Source organism: Tachypleus tridentatus, chromosome 10 (genome assembly GCF_004210375.1).
Source record: "Tachypleus tridentatus isolate NWPU-2018 chromosome 10, ASM421037v1, whole genome shotgun sequence".
Taxonomy (NCBI): Eukaryota; Metazoa; Arthropoda; class Merostomata; order Xiphosura; family Limulidae; genus Tachypleus; species Tachypleus tridentatus.
In genome coordinates, this window is record NC_134834.1 from 65,013,192 (window position 1) to 65,019,821 (window position 6,630).

The window sequence follows — 6,630 nt, forward strand, 5'->3', positions numbered from 1 at the left end:
GTATGATCAGCTGTTATTATTGAAGTTTATCTTTTTGTAACAAAGTTATTTTTAGTATGATCAGCTGTTATTATTGAAGTTTATCTTTTTGTAACAAAGTTATTTTAGTATGATCAGCTGTTATTATTGAAATTTATCTTTTTGTAACAAAGTTATTTTTAGTATGATCAGCTGTTATTATTGAAGTTTATCTTTTTGTAACAAAGTTATTTTTAGTATGATCAGCTGTTATTATTGAAGTTTATCTTTTTGTAACAAAGTTATTTTTAGTATGATCAGCTGTTATTATTGAAGTTTATCTTTTTGTAACAAAGTTATTTTTAGTATGATCAGCTGTTATTATTGAAATTTATCTTTTTGTAACAAAGTTATTTTTAGTATGATCAGCTTTTCTAACTTTTATTATTATTATTTCATATGAAAATATAACTTATAATAATTAGTGTGTTTGTTTGTTCCGTATTTTAGTGCACTGACATACAAAGGCTGTCTTCGCTAAAAGTTTCTAATTTTGAGCTTACTGACAAGAATGAAGGCACACATCGCGAACTATTGAACTACTCTAACTGAATATTGAGATTTGATAGTCATAGCACCTACAAGTTCACGGTAAGAAACTCGATGAAAGGGCACAAACCAGGAGCCTTCGGATCCACAGTACGGTGCACTAACCACTAGGCCATACCTGGTCCAATTAGTAGTTTGAAGTACAGAAGACCCGTTTATCCCATAGCTTGAAGACATTATGAAAATATTTTAAGCAACTTCATTGATATGTTACAGAATCACGTATTAGGTATGAATATTTGTTTGTAGAACGTAATAATTATGTGGAAATGCTTCCCAAAACTTGGGATAGAGTAACACTGGATAAACATGCCCAGAAGTGGTACATAAACTTTATAACTGTTTGTTTTCGTGCAAAAACATATTTGTGTGTATGTTCATCCATATAACTTATGTATACAGATACATATATAATATGCGAAGTGTATTATCAGCTACAATGTAGTTATCATTGTTTTCATTGTAGTAACAACTATATACCCTTTGCTGAACTTGTAAAAAAATAACACGGTTGTTTTAAATAAAAAAGTCTATCTGCTTATATGTAGTCAAATGAAATGAGTTCTAGATTTATTGATAGGTTATGACCCATAAAAGGATAAGAATTGGTTATATTTTAATCACACAATACTTATTGTTTTCATAAGATTATTCAAACGTCTGTAAACTGTCTGTAATACATTTTAATGTTTTATTCTTCTAATCCAATAGTAATCAAGTTAAGCCTCATAACGTATCACTCGAAGAACAAATGAAAGTGAAAATATTAATGAAGTATTAGTTTTCGCTGTTAAGACATGAAATAGATCATGTTAGGTCGTCCTCTGTGTCACAGATTCGGTTAGGATAAATTTACACTTGACTACTTAAAACAAATTAAAAGGGAACCTGCTTCAATGCTTTTCTAAGTTGTGTGTACCTAATTATTTCCTCCTCAGGATGCTTAGGCTACGTTTAAAAGTCTTCACGTTAAAACTTTAAATTGTTTTAAGTCTACATGCTGGAACTTTAACTTGTATTAAGTCTATATGTTAAGACTTTGATGTATTAGAAAACTGCTACAGAGGTCCTCTGTTCTTTAAAACGTATGTGAATAGTTGAACACATTACGTTCGTATTGAAAAATGTATTTAAAATATACTCTAATCGTACTTCAAGCATTGGACTTTATTCTGTTTCAAGCGCATCGTGTTAACACATGCTTTAAAAAGCAACAGACGGAAAGAAAAGCAATTTTAACTGAAAACTTCTGTCATTGTGTTCGTTTCCAATATGTTAAACAAAAAATAGAAAACTAATTCTCCAAGTACAGAACTATAAGTTTTTTTATATTCAAGACGATTTCAGAAGGAAGCAGTCTAATGCCTTGATATCTTCAATAGTATAGCGTGGTTTTTATTAAATGTAAGGATACACTTAAATAAATAAAAAATCTTATTTGATTTAATTTATCAGAACTTACAAGACTGGAGGGTTTTTTTGTGTTTTTTTAAAAGATGCACAAATGAGAAAAAAACTTAGCACATTGATAAGCGGTAGTCCTGGTCAAGGTCAAAATGTTTATCTCAGACGGTCACTGTTGTTTCTCACGTACGTTCAAGATATGGAGGATATTTCGGAGTTTTTTTCCATATTCATGGAAACATTTGGTTACGCCAGCTACGTGCTCACTAGTCTAGACTTCTAGACTGATGATGTGATGTTCAAGGCCGAAGGAGGGTGGCCACATCTTTTCACCAGGAGCTTTACTGATCTTTTTCGAATAGAAAGGCACATAAATCACGCAGAATATTTCCAACTTACGTCATCAAATAAAGTGCAGTAAAGAACGAGGAAAATTTACGTGTGAAACTACAGAAAAAACAAACACGTAATGCAACTGATAGTGCATATAATATTTTAAGGAAAAACACCATATAACTTCTGAAGTCCTAAAATGTGTAAATTATATAGATACAGTTGAAGATCTGGAGAATGTTAGCTCGTACGAAGACGGTGAGTAAGTATTCTTTTTCAGCTGCAGTTATATATTCATGTTTACATTCTTTACAAAATGTTATGAGATTTAGTATTCAGTGCTTGTTCTTCAGTAATAAATCATATACTGCAGTGTAATTTATGTGAAATTTATCAGTCGACAGGTCCTAAAATATTGCCTTAACTCATAACTTACAAAAGTGTAAACATATATCAGCTTTATTGGTTTGAATAGACTATAATTTAGTCCAGGCATCAGCTTTTCTTAATTGGCAGTGGGGGGATTGACATATAATGTAACCAAATCTAAAATAAGGCTAAAATTTTATTAATGAAAATTTCAGGGGGCCAGGCCCCCGTCCCTGTCAATGTTCAATTAAGAACGGCCTGGCATGGCCGAGCGCGTAAGGCGTGCGACTCGTAATCCGAGGGTCGCGGGTTCGCGCCCGCGTCGCGCTAAACATGCTCGCCCTCCCAGCCGTGGGGGTGTATAATGTTCGGTCAATTCCACTATTCGTTGGTAAAAGAGTAGCCCAAGAGTTGGCGGTGGGTGGTGATGACTAGCTGCCTTCCCTCTAGTCTTACACTGCTAAATTAGGGACGGCTAGCACAGATAGCCCTCGAGTAGCTTTGTGCGAAATTCCAAAACAAACAAACAAATCAATTAAGAACCTGTTTCTGTACATTAATCAAATAATACAGTGAGAAATATGTACAAGTTATCAGTTTGAAATAATCAATAAGGTTCGAAGAGTTACCTGAAATTTTATTGCATAATACAGAATCAGACTTATGTGAAATACATCAAAATTTATTAATGTGCTTTTGCTATATCACTATGTGACACAAATTTTGTTCCTGGATAGTACGTGTTATTTCTTAAATGTTTATGTTGTAAAAGTACAGAAAATGGCCATTATTCCCTTCAAACTTTGCTTTTGTGACCAAGATAATGAAATTTAGAAATCAACCTATTTTCTATGTAAAAACGGGCAAATTTGCACATTGTCATTTACATAAGGTCTGAATAAAACAACATATGAATCAAAATTTACATTTATTTATACTTAAGTTATTCAAAAATGTTGAGCCCTCAAATATAGTCTGCCATCATGTTTTCGTCATACGCTCTTTGGTAGCGGCGTTCAAAGTCCAGTATATCTTGGTGGTAGCGCTCGTACTGCTTCTCTGAGTATGCTCCCATGTTCTCCTTGAATTTATCAAGATGAGCGTCAAGTATATGGACTTTCAGGGACATCCTGCAGCCCATTTTGCCGTAGAGCCTCAACCAGTTCCAGTGCCAGAAGTATAGCACATCTTGACTAGTGAAGAAACTTGAAAAATGTCGTTGACGCTTCCTCTGACTTGCGACTTGCACACTTTCATCTAACAAATCCCACTCCTTGAGCCTAGATGTCAAAAGCTCGGCATTCGACTTTGTTAGATCAATATCTGTGATCAAGTCATTGAGGTCTCTTTGGTTGGGGTAGTATGGGTTTCTCTCATCAGCTGCACCTCTGAAATTGTAATATGGGCGTACTTCCTTTTCTGATTTGCTGCTCTCTTCTGAGGATGGCTGCTTTCTCTCTATCGGAGTGGGTACAGGGAGCTCACGGTAGTGTGGCACTGGGGCGATGGATGATGGAAGGCCTGGATACATGATAGTAGATGCATTCTTGCCAGCCTGACGTTTGGAAGGGTCCACCATGCAGAAGTAGCAATTGCTTGAGTGGTCAGTGAGTTCATGCTAAATTCTTGGAATAGCGAACTTTATGGCTCTCTTTTCCCCTCTGTACCATCCGGCAAAAGAGCAATATAAAATTGTTATTATGAGGAATAAATTTATTTCATCCACGACTGATGTGTAAGAGATTCATGCAAAATATTTTATATGTAATATTTTATCTATACTATTGGAAATTAAAAAAATATATTTAAATTTTAAAAGGTCTGAAATTTGTATAATATAAAATATTACTATTCAAGCAAGCAAAAATGATCCGTCTTACCTTCTAGAGTTTTCTTGCAGTGCTTACAGGTAAAACGAGGTGCCCAGGGTTTGTCTTGATCCCCAACAGGCATGCCAAAATATGCCTTGTAGGCTTCACGCATTTTGGCAGGTGCTGTCACAGAGTACTTTTTCGCTGTTGTCTTCATAAATTGGCCACATACATAGCAGAATGCATCTGGAGAATGCTTGCAGCTTCTTGATGCCATTTCCGATAAAATCATATAGGTCTATGTGTCCACTTAGGCAGCTAGAACTAAACTGAAATGGTGAGTGGTAAGCCCTGTATATATATTACTATGGAAAGTTCTAGAAAATTCTTGAGTAGTACAGCATTCTTGAAAATTCTTGTAAGTTCGAAAAAAATATTTATCAGCTACTCAGCATTAAATCTACCTGGAATGTTCTGGAAAATGGGTAGATTTGAAAATTTCATTACCCAGGTCACAAAAGGAAAGTTTGAAGAGAAAAATAGGTCTTTTCCATTTACTTTAGGCATAAGCAATTGGAAAATAACACTTTTTGCCCAGGAACAAGAAAAAGTAAAAATTTTGTTGCATAGTGTATTCATCTTATATCACTGAGTGAAACTTACACAAAATATCTCCGTATAATTAAATCAACGTTTTGCAAAGTGCTGCTTGAAGTATATCACATACATAATACTGTTATAGTTACTGAAGTGCATTAGAATTAATAAACCAGAGAGTTCCAAGGTGCTACCTTTAATTTTCTAAATATTGTAGAATATTATTACATGAAATTCACCAATATAACATAATTAATTATTACACTTTCTTTTGTTCAAAGCTCTACCTTAGTTGAAAATACAATACAATAGAAACATGGGCGAAACATTAAGTTTTAATAAAACGATCTGCAACCCCCTTTCACATATACGCTGTCCTTCTATAAAACAATACTATCTCCGGTAATAGAAGCCATTGCTATTAACTTTAATATGTGAAATAAGTTTCATATGACCTCAATTTAGAACATTTTTGGTAGCTTAAAGAGTCCTTGACCTCACATAAGATAACGTAGTGTTGCTATGTAGTTTTCAACCAACATTAGTATAGTTGTAATTATATGAGTGACCTTAACTTACTGTAATACAACGGGAAACTTTTTCAAATGCACCAGTATATAAAAATAACAAAAAAAAGAAAAGTCCTACAAATTGCTGTATTTAACTCGTAATATTGCTCGGTGATAATTCTATGAATTACATCAGTCTAGTAAAGCAAATGAACTAAGTCTGAATTACTGCCTGAAGTTCGTGATATTACAGAGTGAAGTGTTCATGAAGTACATCACATTAAGCAAACCAACGAATCCTGAAGCACTGTCTTGAAATTTATAATATTTCATCTCGATACTTGTGAGTATAATTATCTCTGAATAACCCAAATTACTGTTTACTTTTCATATTTACTGCACACAAAAAATCACTAAAAAACAGCAATTTACTTTTACCGCCACTTCTTAAAACATCATGGAAAATCTGCAGTGAATATTTAGATAATATTATCGACTTGTCTGAAAACATTATAGTTTTGTACCAGTTACGAAATATTATAAAATGGTAATCCTTTCACGGATGTGCTCATTAAGTGTAAGTTTGAGGTCTCATACCAGTAAAAACCGTGTTTCGATAGTCATAGTTCGTATTGCGCAGATAACCCACTATGTAGTTTTGCACGTCACAACAAGCAAGTAAATCTTTAACGGGCATTTTCTCATTGTACCAATCACTCTCGAGATGTTTATCGAAATTATTAATACATATATTGAGAAATGAAAATTATATGATACACAAACTTAAATATAATTTTACCTTCATGATCTCAAGTTTTGTATATAAAAAAAACTCATCAACATGCCAAGGTGTGTTCCCCGCTGGCACAGTAGTGAGTCTTCGGATTTACAACGCTAAAATCTCGGGTTCGGTTCCCCTCGGTGGACTCATCAGACAGCCCAATATGTCTTTGCTCTAAGAAGACACACACACATACAAAGGTTACGTTGTACATGACATACCAAGACAGATTTGATAGATTTACTAATATATCTTTTTA

The 6,630-nt window shown here is 33.9% G+C and overlaps 1 long non-coding RNA gene across 5 annotated transcripts in view; it reads left to right on the plus strand.

Annotated features, from left to right (window-relative positions):
• LOC143229467 (uncharacterized) overlaps window positions 1-1,102 on the plus strand; it is a 63,389-nt gene extending 62,287 nt beyond the window's left edge. For all 5 annotated transcript variants that reach the window (XR_013015891.1, XR_013015885.1, XR_013015886.1 and 2 more), the window contains one exon: window positions 469-1,102. This is a non-coding gene — a long non-coding RNA (uncharacterized LOC143229467). The remainder of the gene's footprint in view (window positions 1-468) is intronic.
• Window positions 1,103-6,630: the final 5,528 nt, after the last annotated feature.